This window comes from Heptranchias perlo, chromosome 16 (assembly GCF_035084215.1).
Source record: "Heptranchias perlo isolate sHepPer1 chromosome 16, sHepPer1.hap1, whole genome shotgun sequence".
NCBI classification, from domain to species: domain Eukaryota; kingdom Metazoa; phylum Chordata; class Chondrichthyes; order Hexanchiformes; family Hexanchidae; genus Heptranchias; species Heptranchias perlo.
The window spans coordinates 47,927,283-47,951,316 of NC_090340.1; positions in this window are offsets into that span (position 1 = coordinate 47,927,283).

Genomic DNA, 24,034 nt, shown 5'->3' on the forward strand with positions numbered 1-24,034 from the left:
TTCCTGCACCCCCTTTAAAATTGTACCATTTAGTTTATATTGCCTTTCTACATTCTTCCAACCAAAATGCATCACTTCACACTTCTCTGCATTAAATGTCATCTGCCATGTGTCTTCCCATTTCACCAATCTGTCTATGTCCTCCTGAAGTCTGTTACTATGTTCCTCACTGTTTACCACATTTCCAAATTTCGTGTCATCTGCAAACTTTGAAACTATGCCTTGTATAATCAAGTCCAGGTCATTAATATATATCAAAAAGAGCAGTGGTCACAACACCGACCCATGGGGGACACCACTGTATACTTCCCTCGCTTTAGTTTTTCTTATCTTGTGAGGTTACATTGCTGACGTAATGACATTGCTGCAGTAACCTGGGAGTAACAAAATGTTAACACTTCATTTCCAAGTGAAAGCTATCATCAGGAAAGATTGAAATATAGGGAGCATTAAACAGTCATCCTGGCAACTATAGTCATCTAATGGGGAAGCCTTGAGGATTGCATGGGGAAACAGTGTGCACAAGTATGTGAATCTGATAAAATGGAAGAAACCCTGAGCAACAATATGGACAGTCTTGAGTGTCTAACAGAGAAACTGTTGTATTGATTGGGAATCCTGGTATGCCAGGCAGGCAAAGTCTCTGTGTGCCAACTGAAAACATCTGGATACTCAGTGGATTACAATTAGGTTTACCGCATGTAAGAATATGGTTTAAAACAAGCATAGAAAATAGGAGGGCAAAAGTTCAGCATCTCTGTGAGAACAAGGACAGCTCACACAGCAGAACATCAGGGAGACCATAGAGTAGATAACATTAATGTCAGAAGGTGCTTTACACCAAAACAAGAGAAGTGGTTGCTACGAAACATTGGTGGGGCTGTGCGAGGCCGAATAAGGGGGGCTGTACTCAGAGAAAAAGGATGCATTCCTCAGAGGAACATACCAGCTTATATACAGAGATGGAGATTGAGGTCATTAGTTATGTTACGTAAAATAGCTTATCTTGAGTTGCTAATGTGGCGTCAGCACGGTGGGAGGACTTACGACCATGAGATAAGACCAGTGGTGCTTATGTACAAAACAACACAGCGGAGTAGTATAAAGATCGAGCATGCTCCCTCCCAAAAGTTAGAGCTCTCAAGAGGGTACGGTTGGAAGTCCATCAGGTTGTATTGATTGCTTGTCATTTAATGTAATCTATAGACAGTTGTATTATAACTATAATACTGTTGAATGTAGTATTGAAGACAGCTGTAGCGCAACTCTGTTGTAAGTCAATCTAATAAACTTGCTATTTTATAACCACTAGAATCAAGCAGAAGTTAATGTTGATGGATTAACAACCCATAGTTGCGACAATAATGGAAAAATCCACGAACCTAATGGCGTCCCTGAGTGGGCCCAAGTTTTAAAGGTTTAAAAATAACTAGTGCTGAGAGACACAGAGAGAGCGAGAGACAGAGAGGCAGAGACAGAGAGTTAGACAGAGAGATCAGAGACACAGAGAGAGAGGAGAGATAGAAAGAGATGGAGAGAAAAAAATAAGCATGGTGAGTGCACCGGATGGCTTATGTTCTAAGCAAAAGAAGAGGGAAAGAAATTGTGCAGGAGGATGAGGAGTTAAAATGATTCCTTTCACAGCAGACAGAGGCTGTAAAGGAATTATGTAAAAATCAGTAGAGTGTTACTAGCTGCAGAATGTGTTCTTTGTTTTAAAAGCCTGTGTTAGTGCTTTCTTTTTGCAATATTTACTTTGTGTTCTCTTTTGTGTAATGTTGCAAAGATTTTGTTTAGCTGTGAAGGCCAACATGTCCTTGATTAAAAGTGGTAGAAATGAAACTTAATCTCTTATCTCTATGACAACAATCTGGAAATTTTGGACTAACTAAAAATAAGATGAACAAACTAAAATATTATCTTCCCTGACTCAAAACGTTTTTTAAAAATTTACGTGGGAGCTGCATTGACGCACGCTGCGTCAGTTGTTTATTTTTCTCAAAGGGGTTAACCCCTTCCAAGGACATTGATGTCTGTTTTAATTCACAAAGTAACAACCTTTGCATTTATTTAAAATAAGTTTCTTAATGTAAGTGGTTATTTCCCCACATGATAGAAGGAAATATTGGGCATAATTTTCTGCTCCCTTTGTTGATTATTCCTCCTGGAGTGAGGTAATTAGATTCATTCATGGAAACATATGTGGAGTCCTCTCTGGTCCCGGGATAAAGGGTGACAGAAGAAAATTAATGAACTGTTTGTGTTTTTAACCCCTTGGGCTCTCAAGAAGAGTCACAGTGGATTTTCTGTGATTCTTTTTAAAACAGGGGACTATGGTTTTCGGGATAGCATGAGTGTTGATGGTGCAGGATTGCCAAAAGTAGTGCTTTGACATAAAAATGGCTTCACAAAGTTACTGAGCAATCTTTGCTGGAGAAATGTTGGTGCAGGAACATTCAGTTGTTAAGGATTTAAGGTCTTATCTGCAGACAGCGGCAAATATCAAATGTCACAGCATGGTGACATTTTGGACTAATACTTAAGCCCTATCAAAAATTCAAAATTACATAGAGAAGGAAAACCAATCATTAGCCTTGACCAAGTTGCTTTGCCTCTTTTGAAAACGTTCTGCCAAAAGTAATTACAAGCACTTCTGTCTCTACCGTAAAACCACAAAGCCTGGACATAATTTGTTTCTGAAATTGGAATTGATAAGATAAATTGATATGAGTTGCTGTTCAAACACTGGAGAAAGGAAAATTTACCTGCAGTTTAAGGGGATAATCAAATTATATTTTAAAATATAAAGAGTCCAGTCTAAATGGTTCCTATCCAATGCTGTGTATCAAAGAAGTATTTTGGGGGGAAATAAAATTGTACATTGACAAGTCCTGTAAGTCCAACAATACTGCTCTCAAATTGTGAAAATGAAAAGCGGTCCAAGAAGAATTTAAGTAAAATAAACAAAAATAATGTAATGGGATATTAGACCAAACTGTGAATATTATATTGGAGAGTAAAGTTCCTCCAGGACTCATGCTTGAGATGAAATGGTAATACATGGGATGTGTAAAATTGGATGAGAGGAAGTGATTGAGAATTAAAGTATAGAAAGAGAGAAATTACACCACCAAATGGGAATTTTTCTAAAGTCATCACCCTGGATGATTTTGGGTATATAAATCACCTAGATATGATTTACCAAAAGATATCAATCTGGTATAAATGTACCTAGTGAAAGGCAGGAAAGTGTAGTTGAGAATAGTTAATTGATAGCTTTCTCCTGGAGATATTTCTGTCCTTGCTTATACCAAACAATGAGAAAACTGTATTTGATAGCCTGGCCACTACCTGAGACATCAGGACCATGCAGGGGGAGATAAGCAAAAACCTCGAGACAACCCCCCCATCCTGATTTTTTGATAAGATAACCTGAAAGCCCAAGAATGGCTACTGTGGACATGAAAGATACAAATATATGTTGCCATCAATTGGAAACGGAGACCAGGAAGAAGGACATAATTACAAAAGCCTACAGCCTGGTGAGCTATTGGAACCACTCTTTAAACAGAACAGTTGCTCCTACAGGATTGAATCTTACTGGACATTTGACATGTGCCATGGAAACACATGTTGCATGTGAGGCAATTAGTATGTGGAAATACGTGATGAAGATGCATTGAAGAACAGGTCTCAGACATGCCTAACATCAGTAGTAGGGAAAATGCTAGTGTCTATCATAAAGGATGTGATAACAGGATACTTAGAAAATATCTACAGGATTAGACAAAGTCAGTATAGATTTATGAAAGGGAAATCATGTTTGACAAACCTACTGGAGTGTTTTGAGGATGTAACTGGTAACCTAAGAAAGGATATACTTGCCACAGAGGGAGTGCAGCGAAGGTTCACCAGACTGATTCCTGGGATGGCTGGACTGTCGTATTAGGAGAAATTGGGTCGACTCGGCTTGTATTCACTCGAGTTTAGAAGAATGAGAGGGGATCTCAATGAAACATATAAAATTCTGACAGGGTTAGACAGATTGGATGCAAGGAGGATGTTTCCCCTGGCTGGGGGTTCCAGAATGAGGGGTCACAGTCTCAGGGTACGGAGTAGGACATTTAGGACTGAGAAGAAGAGAAATTTCTTCACTCAGAGGGTGGTGAACCTGTGAAATTCTTTACCACAGAAGGCTGTGGAGGCCAAGTCACTGAATATATTTAATAAGGAGCTAGATAGATTTCTAGACACAAAAGGCATCAAGGGGTATGGGGAGAGAGCAGGTATATGGTATTGAGATAGAGGATCAGCCATGATCGTATTGGATGGTGGGGCAGGCTTGAGGGGCAGAATGGCCTACTCCTGCTTCTATTTTCTATGCTCAGTTACTTGACAACAGCACGACATGAAATGGTTAATGTGGCTCAGGCGAGTGAGAAAAGGCACTGACACATGCTCCATAGTGAAACGGACTAATTAATGAAACAATTAGGAAACACTGGTACCAATAGAAAATAGGAGGGCAAAAGTTCAGCATCTCTGTGAGAACAAGAACAGCTCACACAGCAGAACATCAGGAAGACCATAGAATTAATAACATTAATGTCAGAAGGTGGTTTACACCAAAACAAGAGATGTGGTTGCTATGAAACTGACATTTGAGGGGCTGTGCAAGGTTGAATAAGGGGGGCTGTACTCAGATAAGAAAGACACATTCCTCATAGGAGCATAAAAGCTTGTAAACAGAGATGGAGGTTGAGGTCATTAGCTATATTACATAAAACAGCTGATCTTGAGTTGCTAACGTGGCGTCAGCACGGTGGGAGGACTTAAGACCATGAGATAAGACCAGTGGTGCTTATGTACAAAACAACACAGCTGAATAATATAAAGATAGGACATGCTCCCTCCCAAAAGTTAGAGCTCTCAAGAGGGTACAGTCGGAAGTCTATCAGGTTGCATTGATTGCTTGTCATTTAATGTAATCTATAGACAGTTGTATTATAAGGATAATACTGTTGAATGTAATGTTGAAGACAGCTGTAGTGCAACTCTGTTGTAAGTCAATCTATTGAACTTGCTATTTTATAACTACATGGGCTGGAATCAAGCAGAAGTTATTGTTGATGGATTAACAACCCACAGTTGTGACAGTAATGGAGAAATCTGCCAACACCACAAAAGGTAGCTGGGTGGCAATGGCAATAGAGCATGCCAGCACTTTCACCACTGAATTCGATCTGGTAGGCCATTGCTGAGATAGTTAACTATGAAGTGCTGAAAAATATAAATAATAATGTCAACTAGTATTTCTATTGTTCTTAAATAGAATGCAAAAGATAGAATGAGATGTCTGAGAACTTACCACTCTCCTTACTAATTCTCAGCAGATGCATTTTCTGGAACTGCTGAAGGGACAATTGTTGATTTTGTTTTTCTCTTTTATTTGTGAAATGAGCTTAAGTCAGCTGGTTGTGGTGCTAGTTAAGAATTATATGAGTATCAGATGTTTCTTTTGGCTCTGCACAGAATCTTTGTCTTTTTATATAGCAGTGTGCTTGTTCTACTTTTATAGTATCAGCAATGTCGGAGACTGAAAGGTAAAGCTCCCTCTATTCTGCCTTAGCCCCAACCTCAGCAGAGCAACCTCCAATGCACCAGTGTAAATTCTTTCACTTCCCACACCAGCATTCCCTTGGATCTCTCTGAATGAGATTGTCAATTTAGCATGAGTTTTGTGCTATGGGTACATGTCCCCTCAAAATTGTTTTGAGACGGTCAAACCTCATTTCTCGTACAGCCATTACAGGAAGCAGATTAGAAGAGACTTTCAGGGCCATTAAATAGTAATGAAGAATTAAATCTCTGGCTAATTTTTCCCCACTTTCAGCCCAAAGATGCTGAAGTGAATTGTAGTGCTCCTCCCATATTCTGGTTAAGATTAACTAATTCAGCACGAACCAAGCATTTGTGTTGTGACCTTCTTGGTTGTTATGGCTTGGCACCACATTGCACAGAACAATTACCTACTGAACCATCAGGGGAGCCATTCAGTAGTTCTTTAACCAGAATCCTAACAAGAGAACCATCTCACTTACTAGCTTGTGCTCATTATTCCTCCACAAGGTATTGAATTCCCAAATGATTACTTAAAATGCCAGAAGGCAAACTGTACTTCATAAGAACCCACAAAGCTGCTATCCCAGAAAAAATGGCACCTAAAGAAACTGGTGTCAGATCCAAAGCACTAAATTATATTTATAGCTTTACCCACCAATATTTGAAGAGATCTTAATGTCATTAGCAGCAATCAGCTCCTAAATATCTAAGTTTCCTTGTAAGACACCAAAACCAGTCAGTGCTTAGCAATACTCATCATTTCCAAGATTTTCATTTTAAAGACAGTCATTTTTATGTTTCTATCATATTTCCTAGATCCATATTCTATTTTCTGTAGTTTCCTACAATTAAGTGGGCACTTCACACTTGTCAGTCATCCATGTTTTACTTTGGTTTATAGCAATGTGGTTTGCTGATCAAAATGAAGCACTTTGCTTTCCCAACTATGTCTCAAGCCCACCCAGTACAGTAATAAATTACTAAAACTGCTAAGCAATTGGAGCACCCACCCTATGGCAAATATGAGCTGAGTATATAATTGCCTAGGTTACCAACTAATGGTCTTGTAAATGTACCTCTTTATTAAGCCATTTCAACCTTATCAGCTGTCAGTTTTACTTTGAGACTCTTTCAATGCACTAACTGATGCAATTGCATTGGTGTCCCCAATCTCTGCACTTGTTTCAGTATGCACAGTTAGAGTCAGTCCAACAAGCTTAATTGACAGGTTCTCCTTCTGGTACAGTAGTCCCCAAGAGCCAACTAGTACAACCTCCAACACTTTATTATTGGTCAATTTGGGTTTTCTGCCCACTTAAGTGGCAGAGGTGAGGGTCTCTGTGGCCAGCATAATCAATAAGGCCAGTCACTTTCATGGTGTTTGTATGCTACTCAGCAGAAGGTAGACATGTGCTGCCAAATGTTCTAAATTACCTTATAACTGTTTCATTATATCAGGAAATGCACTGCTTCTTTGCTAATTTAAAAAAAAAGGCTTACAGACCCAACAGGAAATTCCTTCAAGCATTGTAAGTTGAGTTAGATAAATAATACTTCTATTTGGAAAATGGCTAAAAATAGCCTTATTTTCATGAAATGAATTCTGGAAATTTCAACTGGATGCATATGATTGTACCTGCACTTGTTCCTCAGTTGAAGGCTGACTACTAAACCTCGCAGTTTATGAAACTCAAGTTTTCAGCTGAAGAAAGGTACTGAATTTTTCTTTATTTTACATAAGGTAATTGTTGTTACTATATATAATTTTTAAGTAAAGCTTTTCAGAATGCATTTGAAATTGATTCTATGTTAAATCTTCAGAGAACGTTGTCCTATTCAAATATCTTGTTGGACATGAACATTTTTTTTTAACCATATCACACACAATTCGATGAGAAATTAAAATTTTAAACTTGCGCCTTGCTGACTGTTTTAATTTTTCTTTCCTTAAGTAGGGATATTCTCCACATCTACATAAAACCAACAAAAGAATAAAGCACAGCCACAAAGGTGATGGCCAACAGTTCAAACCATGATTTATGTTCCATTGGCAAAAATGTACTATAACTAACGTGAATCACATGCCATTTACTCTGCTTACCTTGCAAACTTTATGGCTATATAAAATTATTACTTGAGTCAAAGCAGTACAGTATAACATTGCCAAATACCAATTCATTAGAACAAATTAAATTAGGTGCTAAGGTGGTGCCACATGTTGGAACATCAGCACTGTAAGTTTGTGTTCACAATCTCCTATATTGCTCAGTTCTCAATCACAGCATTGCTGTGTAGATGCTTCATATCAAGTCCAAACCCACAAGGAGGAATGGAAAATCACTGACAAAGTCATCATTGGGCTGCTCTTGCACATCTCCTTACAACTAGTTTAGTGCTGCACCAGATGTGCAGGGCAGCTAAATCAGGCATCTAGATCCCAAAGAAAGGCAAATACAATTTCAACGTGAAGGTACTATTATAAAATAAGGCAAGACAATAAAGACGACATGGATGCAACAATTGACCAAACATTTAAAGCATTACTACAACATATAACAGCGGTTGTAAAGGCAAATAAAATCTTACTACATATAAGTAGTTCCATATTATTAGTGTTTTATAAAGCATTAGTGAGACCACGTGGAATACTTAGTGCTGGTGTGGCCACAATACCCAATATATGGAGGTGGTGGAAAAGATTCAGGGAAGGGTGCCGCAGGGCTCAGTGCTGGGGCCTCAACTACTTACAATATATATCAATGACTTGGATGAAGGAACAGAGTGTCTTGTGGCCAAATTTGCTAATGATACAAAGATAGGTGGAAAAGCAAGTTGCGATGAGGACACAAAGTGTCTGCAAAGGGATATTGACAGGTTAAGTGAATGGGCAAAAATTTGGCAGATGGAATATAATGTGGGAAAATGTGAAGTCGTCCACTTTGGGAGGAAAAATAAAAAAGCAAAATATTATTTGAATGGAGAAATACTACAAAATGCTGCGGTACAGAGGGATCTGGGTGTCCTCGTACATGAAACACAAAAAAGTCAACATACAGGTGCAGCAGGTAATCCGGAAGGCAAACGGAATATTGGCCTTTATTTCTATGGGGATGGAGTATAAAAGCAGGGAAGTTATGCTACAACTGTACAGGGTGCTGGTGAGACCACACCTGGAGTACTGTGTACAGTTCTGGTGCCCTTATTTAAGGAAGGACATACTTGTATAGGAGGCAGTTCAGAGAAGGTTCACTAGGTTGATTCTGGGTATGGAAGGGTTGTCTTATGAGGAAAGATTGAACAGGTTGGGTCGATACTCATTGGAGTTTAGAAGAATGAGAGGAGATCTTATTGAAACATACAAAATTCTGAGGGGACTCGATAGGGTAGCTGCTGAGAGGATGTTACCCTTCATGGAGGAATCTAAAACTAGGGGGCATAGTCTCAGAATAAGAGGTCGCCCGTTTAAGATGGAAATGAGGAGGAATTTCTTCTCCCAGAGGGTCGTGAGTCTTTGGAATTCTTTACCCCAAAAAGCTGTGGAGGCTGAGTCATTGAATACATTCAAGGCTGAGTTAGACAAATTTTTGATCAGTAAGGGAGTCAAAGGACATGGGGAAAGGGTGGGAAAGTGGAGTTGAGGTAAAAATCAGATCAGCCATGATCTCATTGAATGGTGGAGCAGGCTTGAGGGGCTGAATGGCCTACTCCTGCTCTTATCTCTTATGGTCTTATTATGGTCTAAGAGCAACAAGAGACTGCATGCTTTACACCAGAGTGATGGAGATGTTAAGCCAGTGTAATAATTTTAAAAAAGGATATACCTGCATTCAAACTGCTAAAGAAATAAAGTGGAAATAGAGATGTATTTTGTACACAATCCAACTAGCAGAACCAGGGGATATGAAAAAACTGAGAAAGCCACATGTTGACTTAGCATCAGAAATAACTTCAGTTAGAATCATTGCCTTATGAAATAGACCGCCAACTAATGCAGTAAATACTGACTCCATTGAAACATTCACAAGGGAATTGGATCAATTCTTGATTTATTAAAGAATAGAAGGATATGAGTTCGGAGTAAAAAAAGATTTTAAAAGGGTCTCATCATGTACAAAAAAGGATATGAGTGGCAGACAAAGGTGGATGGCTTTTATTCATTGCTACATATTTATATTCTTCTCGTTGTTCACAAAAAATTGTGCAAGCTGCAGATCTTTACACACCAGCAAAGCAAAATCATATTGCTTGCCTGTATAGGTGGGCTCTGAGCTCAGCCCACCTGCAGGTAGAAGCAAATGACTGACCTGATACAATTACTATTGGTGGCAGTCATTTGCCTTTACCATTGACAGCATTTTACTATCACGGACACAAAGTGAAACTACTTCCTGAAGAGCATTTTGGTGCCTCTGATGGCACTGGTGCTGGATTATTTATGCTGTAAGGTAAATTGGCATAAGAGGTGCATGGACCAGCAAGAGGTGACTCGCTTGCCCATTCTCTTCTCCCTTTGAAGAAACAAACAGGGTCAGCTTCATGTTTCTTTATTGACATGACTGAAGTAGAATTCACCAAGTGAGGAATCATGCACGTGTCTTATCACTGTTGCAGCACACACACTAAGCACTCAAGAAGATTTTTTTCTACATTTGCAGCATAATCAGGAACAAGTAAACTTTTGAAAACTGGACTTGATTTTCTTCAGTATCATTGGGGTATTTGAGTTTTGTTTTAAAATATCTGAATATACGGTTATACACTAATTGTAAGATGTAAATTAGATAACACAGTAATCAGGGATAGTGTTATGACTATGCTACTGTACAGGGCCCCAAGCCTGTCAGTGGCCCTGAGCAGATTCAGTGATAAGTTTATCAAGTAAAATGTAAGGGCCCCAAACCGAACCTTTGCACTGGGGACGCACAAGGTAAATGTCCCCTCCACCACCACCCCCCTCCCCACCCAACACCCCCCCAATAGTAGTTAGCCTGATTATTTTAAAACCTGTGCATCATTTTAGAAAATTAGCTCACAGACAGAAAAAGACTTTGTTTGAGATACAACAAAACTAAAGGCAAAAAGCTTAGCCAATGAAATAATCCAGCTAAGAATAAAAATAAAAATAATCCATATTTATGATTTCAAAGAAAAATATTCTCTCCAGGAGATTTTTTTTTAAAAACACTAAAATTCTATATATTCAGACATGGCACCTTTACAAAAACCTGATTTATTGTCTTCTGAATACAGAGAAATACAATCTAGGGACTGAATGCTTCTTTTGTTTAATCAAAGAAAAAATCCAAATCATTTACTACAAGCAATTTCACATGCTGTGATAATGAAGTATAAAAACCTTTAGTATCATTCAAAGAACGAATTTCCTACATTACTTAGTACCAGCCAAGTTCTTTGTGTAGCCCTGCAGCCGCGCACATTCCACGTCTCACTCAAACAAAAGACATACAAATTCATTAAACTATTTAATTACGTGTCTTTATTTTTCTCCATTAGCAATCTTTGCCAGTACAAAGTAAATAAAAGCTGCTTAGTTTCTTGAGCAACAGCAGTGACTGAGGTTTTTATTCAATTTACAATAAAGGCCCTTTTTTCTCTTGGCCAGTTTCCTACAAGCCCTGCAAATGGAAGCATTCAACTGTACACACAGAGCAAGAATCTAAAACAGCAGTAGCACTCGGCATGGCAAGCACATACCATGCAAGCATTAAAGCTGCCAGCGCCAATAGCGGCAGAAAAGTGCTTCAGCTACAGAAAGGATATTAGCTTTTTTCCTAGTAAATTTGCTTTTTACATCTATTTCTTTTCAGAAGGGTTGTTATTGAGCTTAGTGTCCACAAATGCCATTGATCTGCCTGTGACTCAATCTATACACTCTTACTTTGACAGAAGCTCAGCATGTAAGCAATACAAATCCTAGTTAGGCTACAAACTTATTGATTTTATAGATTTCTCCCAAAGTTGTGATAATGATATATCATTGTTAAATTTGGTAGAACAAACTGCTTTTCCAATCTGTCAATGCAAGCATGAAAACCAATTCACAGCCTTGTTTAGAGATTTTCCTTCAGTAGGATAACTACTGCAAGCGGAAACAGATCGCCAATATCCAGCTGGTGGCAGCCGCTTGATGGATGACACCTTGTCTGATGCCCCTTTCCGATCCACAGTGTGTAATGTCACATGGAGTTTTACTCACTGCCAATAATCATCAATGCAGTTTTTCATAATCTTTTCTTAAGCAATTTAAATTTTACATACTCCCACATGCCTTTTATTTTCCATCCTGCGTGTGTTTTATTCTAAAAATGAATGCTGAAGGAAGAAGGTAGTTATTCAATGTTAATTAAAGACTCACTAAGCTAAAATAAAAACACTATTTGAGGTATTTTTTCAGTCATTCTATTATATAAAATATTGGTAATTTACTCCTCTCATACATAGCAGCAGTTTTTAGGATTGTATGTTGTAGATTTTACAAGGCATTCAATAACTTGCGGCTAAAGTTGCTCATGAAATGTTTTTTCCCTAGGAATCAGGCACATGTGTTCTTGCACACTTCACAGCATCTGAGTGCACAATTAATTTTATGGTGGATGAGTTTTCTTTTTCTGAAAATCTGTTCATAATTGTGCTGGTTGAATTTGCGGGAGCTTTCACAGAGAATGATGACTTCCCCCTCCTGGATTTGTTCTGCTCCTATGGGAGGTGCAATTTAGATAGTGCATTATCGATTTTTGCCATAATAGGTACAGAGGTACCTCTCTGGCCTGTTCAGTCTGCCCACTCTCAACATCAGGATTGTCAGCTGCTGTGAGGAAGCCTGTCATTATTCTTTTCAAGTAAATCCATCACAGAAAAAGGTGATGAAAATAAAATTATTTTCACCTTGCTACAGAGAAGAATGGCTGTGTCCACCACTGAAATTATTCTTAATGCCTTCTGGTAACAAAGTAGAGGGTAATCAGAAAACAGAAGGAAATGGTTTGTGAAGGCTAATTTACTTTTAATTTGCCTCAGACACTCCCGTGATATATTTTTTGATGCCAAATAATAAAAGGTGCTATATTTTTCTTTAAAGGAATACTAATTAGGACAGCAATGTGGAACTTGACTTGTAAATCACTTATAAAAAAAATGAAGACTAGCTCTATAAGAAAAAAATTGAAATGAGATTTGTAAATTCAAACCCTTTCAAGTGGTAGCTTCAGAATGAAATGAGATCGTCAACAATTACTTGTGGAAAATAGGACATGCAAAAGTAAGAGCCTCGGGGCTTGTCATTCCTGACCCCTGGAAGATTAGTGAGTCTGTTGAAGCTCATCTACTAAAGCCCAACCCAGGGGGAAAAAAAACTTGATACTTAAAAAGAAATGTTGCCTCATTACATTAAACCAGCAAGAGGCACTCAAAAGAGATTGTTTATAAAATTGTTTAAAAAAAAGTCATCTGACTTTGTGTTTGTTAGACTTACGTACTAGTTAGTAGAGCACAGTTGTCTGTGTACATCAAAGAAAACAAAGAAAGAAATGTCCTTAACTGTCACTTTTAATAAGAGGAGTCAACATGCCTCTATTCAGGTTAAATATTGCCCTGTCACTTTTCAATTGAGTCAACAGATTTTTAAAAAAGTCAAAGCATAGTGTATGCAAAAATCTGTCATAATGTGACAGATCTATCCTCATTCAGCAAATTCTATTGTGAAATCTGAAAAGTAACTTTTCATAATCAGCAGTGACATCAAAAGGAGCATTTGCATGAAAACAATTACATTTCTAATTTAATGAAAGCTTGTAGGTCTCCATTGTAAAGTTTACAAAAACCTCATACATTTGCATTTTCAGACAGAATCATTTGGTAAAATATGGATTTATAACAGAACTGCCTTAGAATGAAGCTTCTTCATGATTATGACATGTAGCAAGCTACAAAAAATTGTAAATTAAGTTGTGTTGTGACTTTTAATGAAATTCCTTGCATAACTTTGATACAAAATGCAAAACATTGACCAATAACTCTAAAGCAATACAAAACATTAGTAAAACAACATTCCAGGTACAAACTTTTTTAAGGTTGTGGTTTATTTTAATGTCATTATTGATAAGCAAAAAACTTTCTAATTAACAAGGGTTGCGATATGAGCAGAATGAATCAAATATTAAAGATGGGCAGCTTTGAAATATTTCAAATACAGTTATTATCAATGTGGCAATTGTGTGGAAAACATGAAACTTAAAAGACAACCTTTCTTTTCAAATAGTTTTTATTCAGTGCCCTCTTCTGATGGTGAGATTTATGATTTTTGATCGCTATTTCCTCAAGGATTTTTTTTACAGAATTTATTACAAAGAGTACAAGTCATTCAAAATTTGAAATCCATTGATTTCATAACAGTTATCACATAATGCTGCAAGTTCTGCCTTCAGATATTGTTATTCCATTTGGTTTGTTAAAGGAAATGCAACCTTATTTGAAAAGATTGTAAATTTAAATGATTTACTCATGAACAGAACCCTTCAGTAAATGCTTTGAACCAAGTGCAATAAGTCCAATATTGTGGAGAAATCCAATTCATTACATTGTACCGGGAAGAAAAGGTAGGTTGGGGTCAGCATTACTCTATCATGTGAATTAATGGTCCATCATAATGCCATGGCAATGTATGGCCTGTAAATTTGCATGCTTTCACTGAACTTTGTTCATTAAGAATCCTTTAAATAAAACAAAATATCGTAACTGATGAAATTTTCATAAAAATTGCAAACGCAAACTGAATTTTTGCAGGTCAAAAATGACTTTTTAAAAAAAATGTATAATTTGTTTCTGCAGCAAAACTGCAAACTACAAGCAGCCAACACGGACTATTACTAAGAAATGTAGAAGATGAAGGAGAGATGATAATGTTGCCCTGGTACAATGTCACAAACAGCAATTCTCCACAAAACTCCGCCATTTCATTCAGAATATAGGGAAGGAATGAGTTTGAGAAAATGACTCTGACTATTTGCTAAACTGGGTTGAGTTCTCCCCCCCCCCCCAAAGTCTGTAGATATCTCATCTGTGTAGAAATAAAAATGATTAAAATCAAATTATGATCAACAATTAATAGATTTTTATAAACAGAGATTAGGACTGAGCTACAGGGAGTAAGAAAATCAATAGATTGAAATAGTGTCACACACATTGAGAACAAAGTTTCAATGATTTATACAACTTAATGAATGGATTCTCAGCCACTTTTAACTTCTTACAAGTAATTTTGTGTGATATGTTCAATTACTTTTAAATCAGCAAAACTGTAAATTCATAGTGACTTATCAATGATCGGAACTTCCAAAGATCCTTGCGTGCTGACCTCAGTGAATGCTTTGATATTGATCATGTAATTGGCAGAACGTGGAGTGTTACATGATTTTGTTTTGTAGCAAGTCAATAAGTTATTCACTATCTTTTTACATTATAAAACATGAAACTAATACAGAGCCAGCTGCGTAATCTGTTCCTTACTGTAAGAATGAGAAATACCATATATCTAGGTGCACTATACAGCTCTTCCTCACAAGTGAAATAAACTGGTGACCATCTACATATGCACGTGACAAATAATTATTTTGTAGTTGAACATTAATGAAATATTTGGATATACGTAAACACATTGTTTCAATATTCAATGCCTTGCACATTGACATCATATTAGACAAACCCTGACGCCTTCATGTACATCAACACATCAGTCAATAATCAAGGCTGAAATAAATTTGATTGTTTGCTTTATCATGACAACAACGTCTTCCGACAAATACAAATAACCAGATCAATGTGAATGGTATGCTACTGTGTCTATATTAGCTGGTTCAATGAGAAGACTAAAAGTCAACTGTTTAATTTTTATGTGTTAAAATGTTTACATCTATAGTCCTTTAAAATAGAAATGGCTACTTTAGTAATTTTTAAAAATATGCTGAAACACTGAGCAGGTCATGGAGCATCTGTGGAGAGAGAAAGGTAGGGTTAACGTTTCAAGTCGATGGCCTATCAGATGGTTCTGACAAAAGGTCATCGACCTGAAATGTTAACCCTACCTTTTTCTCTACACAGATGCTGTCTGACCTGCTGAATGGTTTCCAGCATTTTCTGTTTTAATTTCAGATTTCTAGAATTTGCAGTATTTTGATTTTAGTAATTTTTTATTTTTCATAAAAATTAAATATTACATCATAACAGAAATAATATCTTCACTCTGGCGAAAAGATCCTTGATATTCACACAGCATAAATGTATCAGCACCAGATTTTTACCAAATACGATCAAAGATATATGAGGTAATAAAATGTACAAGAATGAAAAATGTAATACATGCAATAAATATAATAAAGTACGAAAGTATCAGTGGATGATTGAGAATTATTGCCAGTGGTTGATGCAAAGAAGTAGATATTAAGGTTTTACACAGTTGCTAAAGAAACTGATTACAAAACACTAAGTCACACACATTGCTGCAGTACACTATTTTGTTTGGCTCGCAAAGACATTATAGAGAGGGTCCACAGTACATGATGGTCTCTATTAATCACATATCTAGCTGAAAGCGCAGAAAGAAATTGTAAAATCAGCAAAATATTTTTGCAGACCAATTCAATGTTAAGTACACAACAACCTATGCAAACTGATCTCTTTGGAAAAAGTGCTAAGGAACCAGAGGCAATCAAAAGCCCTCAATATCTTAACTAAAGTATGCTGGATTATTGTGCAAACTAACATTTTATCGTATTTATAGTTTTACTTGAGTGCATTTTTAGTGAATTGACCCTGCAGAATTTTAAACTGAATTTAACCAGATGTCAATGCCAGTTGAAATACAAGCAGATTTAAAGGCAACTTTGGATAGTTAATGGTTTTCATATCAACTATTAAACTGTGGTGACGATTTCCAGCACCTACTTTTATTTCACTTTAAATTCACTAAACCAGTTGTCTCTGAGCTCAAGTCAGGTAACATACTCTAACAAAATATTAAATATGTTGAAAGTATGGTAATGAAAACAAATGGAGTGATACTTTAAGATATCCTGACCAAGAAAGTATTCATGCTGTCAGGAGCATTTAATAAGAAACATTTTATTTTCATTTATATATTCAAAGCTTTTTTTAAAAAAACAGCAAAGATATGTAAATTAAATTTTCACAATTAATCACTCCCATGCTAAGGTTACGGACCTCAACTAAAACAATTTTCATTCCCAAAATAATTTAAATTGGAGCAATAATTCAACTATAAACTTTGCCCATACTAATAAACCTACATACTAATCTTGCTCAATAGGATCCATAATTAGTGCTAAATATCATAAATATATTAACAGAAATCTGCTCACTTCCATTCTACTTTTGCTAACAATGTGAGTAACACTAATGGAACCCAGCATCTTCTTTACAAACATAAAAAGAGCTATACCTGTAGTTGAACCGTTGGGGAAAATTGAGATTTTAGCTAAGTTAAACCCATCTGAACAAATTTGAGTGCAATTTGTATTTTTGTTTGACTAGATAATATTTATCTTACCATTTTGCCATAAGATAAATATAAGCAAGACAAAAAGAATACAGGTTAAGAATAATCTAGGTTTATAATAAAGTTCCTTTGGTTTTAATGTTTTAACTGTGAACTCTTCAAATGACCATTTAAAGAATTGAAGGATAACCCAGTAATTATTCATAAAAAGGTTCCATGCACCTGCTGTGTGCATATGAGATCTCACACTTTAAATTACGTTACTGTTCAATCAATGAGCCCAACCTGTTGGAACACTTTCTGTATATAATCTGAAATTGAAAGAATAATCAGCTTGAACTATATCCTAGCTGTTCGTCAGGCAGTGTAATTGTTGACCAACTTACTATGCTACATGCCCAAAATATTTCTAGACTTGATACATCTTGATTGGAAAGAGCAGGGTGAGAATATCCTGGAAAATGGTCAATCAGGAGGCTAATTTTGTGCAATCAATCATGGTGCAGTGGTGTGTTAGTTATAATAATTGTAGCATAAAAATTGCATTAATAACAACAAATGATTTGAGTGACACACAAGGAGGGTTGAACTGCTTTGCAGGGATTCACTCAATCACAGCATTGAGGGCACAATCATAAGGTTCAATCCAAAAAACAACCTCAAACATTTATGTTTCTTATAATCAACTTGTAACATATTATTGCCACACATAATTACTATGTATACAGTGTTCTTTCCAGCAAATGTAAAGGGCACAATGGTATCCAGGTGACTAGCACAGATTTAGGAATATAGCACATGTCCAAGCATCCTGCACAATGAGACGAGAGTTGAATTTTTAGAATGTGAGATGTGCCTTTAAATGATAAATAGAAAATTACATACACTTATTTTATACAGACCCTAATATTTCCTGGCAATTAGCTGTTGATTAGTCATTTAACTTGCAGTAATTATGTCACAGTGATTGATAATTCAGTAGTGTCACATTTCAGGATTTTTTGACCATTTTTCCACAGAACGGATTTGGAAAAGAGTTACATTTAATTGTTCAGTTATTAAATAAGAGTATATTCACACAAGTTTTTTAAAAAGCACTGAGATGAAGTGTGGCTAAAATGTTTATGATGTCATTTGAACTCCTCAATAAGATTAGTGCTTTTCAATCACTCCCTGGAGTCCATTGTATTCTTTATATTTAATATATTAAAAATCTTATGTTTGTTAGTACTCTGCTGTCCACAAAACCTTACTTCCTGTTGTCATGTTTTTGTCATACTTTTGTGTCAATTTCTTCCATCATAAACTGCTCTTTCCACATGTATAATGGAACTGCCTTATGTAAACTTATCATGCTGTAATTACACACTCCCACCATTGGTGGCACTGAAGCAGTGCAGTTTTACATCTCTCAATTACTTAGCTTGTACTGCAGAGAAACTCGTATGCTCTATCCAACTCCCAAATTACCTTAAATTTTGCTGCTTAACTATGAATAATAATACAAAATAGAAGTATTGAATAAAAATGAAAAATATAAAAAGGGGAAGGAATAACATCTGTACGCCCTGGTCCAAGTATCCCCCATTCTCCAGCTCTGCTTCACCTGAAGACTAGACTTGATCATGACGCCTTCGAGATTTTATATATACATTGCATTATTTAACCCAGTTGTGACATCTTCACTCTGCATTAATGCCATGAAGCATCCTGAGTATTTATGTCAACAGCTCCCATCTTCACCACCACCTGTACAGTGCCTTCAAAATAATAAAATTGGAGACCAACAAATACAGGAAAAAAAATTAGGGGAAGTGACTGAAAACAAGATTGGACAGATAGGCGTTGATCAGGCTTTTTGAAGCAGGGTAAGAAGTCACAAAGTGGAGAGGCCCAGGGAAATGAACCACAGTGTGGAGATGAAAGGCTGAATGCCTTCCAATTGAAATACAGCAAAGAGAAGGGAGAATGAAAAGGCCAGAATCAGAAGAGCAGAGGGCATGTACAGGAACATAGGCCTGAATTAGGTTGCAGAGGTAGGAGGGGCAAGGCTATGGAGGGATTTATAGATAAGGACAAGGATTTTGAAATTGATGAACAGAAAATAAATCAAAGTACAACCACCCACCAACTTCACAGCATATATGTATTTTTAAAAAATAGCTATATGGAATGATTATCAAGTAGTAGTCTAATTTCAGGACTTTAAGCAACAGCTATAAAATGATCAAGGTTCACTCACAATTTAGGTAATTATCTAAAGTTCCTTGATGAGATTACTGCCTAATGAATTACTTCTGGGTAAAGAAGTAACACTTACATTTGTCTACCACCTTGTGACATCATTCAAAGTGCCTCACATACAACTTTGAAGTTCAGTGACTGATTTATAAGCTAAGCCTGTCTTTCTTTCATCAAATGGGTTAGTATTCGCTGAGAAGTAGGAGGGAGAAGCATGGGAGTGGGAGGAGGATCAGAAGCATGGAATTGGAGCAGGATAAAGTTATTTTGTTCACATTATTGTCTTATTTTATCTATATGTTATTTTCACTGTCAAGAAACAATCAGGAAAATACGGGCCATCTACCTGATGAAAATTAATGACTAATGCTAAAATTCCGTAATCCATAAACCATTGTCATGCAAGTGAGCAGTGATAGTCTTTTGCACAAGAAGGTCTGAATTCACAATTACTGGAGGTACAGACATACAGTGCAGTGCAGAATTTATTCCAGCATGACAACTTAGTAACTCATGCAAGTTATCAAGATCTTCCTAACTTGTGCAATAAATTCTTTGTTGCTTTTTTTCCTTCAGTATTCTCTTGATTCTTTGCATTCTATTCCATTATTTACAAAAGTAATTCATTTATTTTAAAAAGTTCCTTTCATTTAATTATGGTAGGGTACTAGTCTAAGAATACAGAGTTCTTTATTACTTACTCCCATAATCATGTAAACCAGCTTTCATCTCTCTTCAAAGATATTTGGTTGCCGTACTGAAAATTAAGAGGGAATTTAGGTTAAACTATTTAGGCTGTTAGACTCCCACAGGGGAGGAGTTAAAACAATTAGCTCCATGACTGAACAGCTTTTATTTTTTAATTAAACAAATGTTCGTTCATAAAATGGGTTGATTACAGGACTAGTTGGTGCACCAGAGTACAGCACAGCAGAGTGGTAGGGAAAGGGTTTGCAGCTGTGATTCCTCACATAGTGAGCTCACGATGCTGGATAAGCCTTCTGGAGAAATTACCCAAAGGCAGGGAGGGGGGGGAAGAAGAAATATTGGAAGAAGAAAGTATCAAACTGAGCTACTTTGCGTGTCTTTGAGTTGGCAGTTATATAATGATATTTGTAAAGATCAAAGAGTAGGTCACCTGCCCAGCCTCCTGCAGAGGAATGCTGTACCGCAGAATGACCTAAAGAGCAGAAAAGGAATTGCATTTCACAATGAGGAAAACAAGCTTAAAACGTAACACAGTTGTTGCAAATTATTGTTACCGAATGCAATGCCATATTTAGTATCTTTATTGAGCTCTTTAAAAAAGTTGCTGTTGAATTAGCCTTATCCTTAATGCCAACATTTATGCAATTCACGTTTCACACACTGAAAGTGCATGACATTTTTTCTTATAACTCTGAAGAGCTGATCAGTCATAAAAAATGCAATTTTAATTAGCACCGTGATCAACTATAAAACTACACTCAGAGCTGCAACAGTCCACACTGTTCGTCTAAACATGTGGGGAGTTTACAGTTTGCTTTATTTCATGAAAGTTATTCACTTTCTAAGTGGTATAAATATAGAATGGGTGATTTAGAACTAATAGTGACAGAGCATTACAATGGTCATCAATGTGCACACTGAGTGACAGAAAGCTGCACATTTTCAATACGTGATTATATTCATGAAAGAATATATAGGTTTAGCAAGAAATAATCTCCAGTTGATTATCTATAAGTTCACTGTGCAGTGCTTAGTGCAGAATATTAATACATCCAAATTTATTTTCTCTTTACTTAACTGCCATTTACCATAGTCTATAGTTTTATTTTACTGGCTATGCAAAACAAATTAACAACTGTGAATCAAAATACTTTAAATTCTGCAAATGTACCAAGTGTAATGGTCACTCTGAAAATACATTTACAGTGTAACAGTCTATTATGATTGCCCAAAGGAATTTCCCAGATTATCCACAATACATAGATTGTTGTTCTATCCAGATCAATGCTCCAAGATCCGACTCCACAGCCATTTCCAGGCTTCAATTCTGGTCCTGCCTCCAGGCCCTGACTTTACTCCACAATATCCTTCAACAACCTGTACCATTCAGGTAGAATATATAGGCATCACATAGATTGTGGCCAAAATGGGTGGGTACAATATGGAGTACATAGGTGGCCATTTTATAAAGGAAATGTACCACTAACTTCTATTGGAACTTACTTAGGATCGTGAAAATTGGCTAGAATGAACTGATAACTGCTCTATAATGGTTACACAGTACACAATAAACAAGATAACGTGCCTGGGTGAATATTGGCATTCTGTCACTTGTATAGGTCTCATGTGAACCATATTAATACAGAAATGATTAGCTGAATCATACACCCATTAATTTATTTTGAATAATGATTTTTCTCTTGCACTGACTTAATTTGTTTTGTTCTACCACTTTAGGGGGTAATTTCAATTTTTAGATCGTTGGGTGAAAACGGGCAAAAGCGTATCGGCAGCCTGTTTTACACCTTGCCCGACTTTGGCGAGGTATAAAACGAGCTGTCGATTTATTATCACCTGTTTTTCACCTGGCGATAAAAGTTAAAACTACCCGCCTTGTTCCTAGCTTTCATTGACTTCCTTCTCGTCTGTTTACTCTCTGGTGTTATAATTTTTACTGCTTCATTCATCTGTTACATTTTAAAAAAAAACATGACCTCTAATTCCCAACCTACACCCATATCACTCAGTATTATCGAGGAGAGATGACGGACAGTCAATCTTCCAACATCCTTCTGGCAATGCTACTCTTGAGTTGGTCACTAGAAGCTATATGAAAGAAGCCATTGATTTTCTTTTCCTATAGGAAACTGCTTGGCTCTTTGTGTGGGGATATGCACTTGTCCTACCACTTTGCTAAACTGAAGCAGCAATGAAATGTGCAAGCAGTATTGTACATTAGAGCAAGGGCTAACCTGCTTTCTAAAAAAAATCACAAGCTGCACATTTTAAAAAAGTGGCTCAAAATTTATCAGATAGCATTTTTGCTCCACACCTCTTTCCATTGCCCACTCAAAATTCATTTTTTTCCCTCTTTTCTTTACAATTCTGCTGGCCACTAAGTTCTCCTTGGCTAAGTGTGTCCACAGGCAGCCTCCTTCCAAGGCCTCAACCATTTCTGCATTTAAGTCAGCAGCTATGGGGTGCAGGGCAAAAAGGATTGAGAGGGGGTGAAATTTGTCATCTGATTTTAATTTACTTCCTGTGGAAAATTGTCAGGTCTCTCCTCATACCTATGGTGAAATCAGAATTTGCTAACTGGGCAATCTTGGGCATGATCTTATGTCCAATTAATTACCAGGACAGCATATTGAGAGCATCAACACACTGTGCCACAATGTTACGGAAGTTGGAAATTTAAACCTAAAGCCTTTTGATTAAACAGTGCTTAACATATCCGATTCTATTAAGATCATGAAATAAATCATAAGCTAAAGTGTCTTTGAGCATATTGCAGTTAACACTTCAGGGTTCAGATGACAGTTATAAACCACTTGTGCTTCGTAGTTCACATTGACAATTCATGTCATCATGTCAAAATATTATGCTTTCCTCTCAAACTTTCAAAGAATTAAGAATAATAGAGCTGTCAATAAATTTCTAATCTGTTCGTGCTTTTGCATATTGTAAACTTGGCAGATACACATTAATCTATGAAAACGCTTTTAAGTCACACCAGATTCTCTTCATTGAGGGTAAAATAGATCCCAAAAAAAAGCACAAGTGCAGTCCAGGAACAAAATAAGATTTTTCACTTGTTTAGTTCATCGAATAATTTGATCTTTTACTTCCAATGTTTTATTGTTCAAAATAAATTGGGTAATGTATCTAATAAACTAGAAGAACATTGGTCAAGCTTATTCCATAAATTACCAATGATGAATGAGATAATTCTTCTAAACTGTTGCTTAGCTGGTGCCTTAATTATGAAAGCATAGTTCTCTTGTCCTATGATTCTAATTAATTTTAACAAATTTACCAGCTTCTACTTTGTCTGCTATTATCTTTATATTTCCCTAGTTTGTCTTATACAAAAGACCCTGAATCATTTATGTTTCCTTTCTTTGCATACTTTCTAATTAATCAATGTTTTCGAGCTCATGGTGACCAAAATTGAAGGCAATAGTCTAAGTGTAGTCCTCATCCAATGCATTTTGCAGTGTTAATATCATATCCTTAGGAATACATGCTAACATTTTGTATGTCTTCATCGCAATCATGTTACAGATAGTATTAATTCTGGGTTACAACTATGAATGCAAATGTCAATTCAAAAAGCAAGTTATCATACATCACAGTTATGATGCAGGATAGACATCTTATCTTGTTCAGCCATGTGGCTCATCTTCAGTAGTCTACTTGTACCCATAAGGGCCTGTTTTTTTCAGACCACTGTCCAGGCACAGAAGTCCTTGGGACATCCAAAGAAGTAATCCAAAAAACCAACATCTGAATCTGCCAAGATTAAAGGGATTGTCACCTGCCACATGTGGCATCCTATGTGCAGCCACTGTGTGGGACACATGGAAACAATGGCAATCACAATGGATCAATAATGTGTATTTGACTTCATTACAACCATGCCTAAGCTCCCTT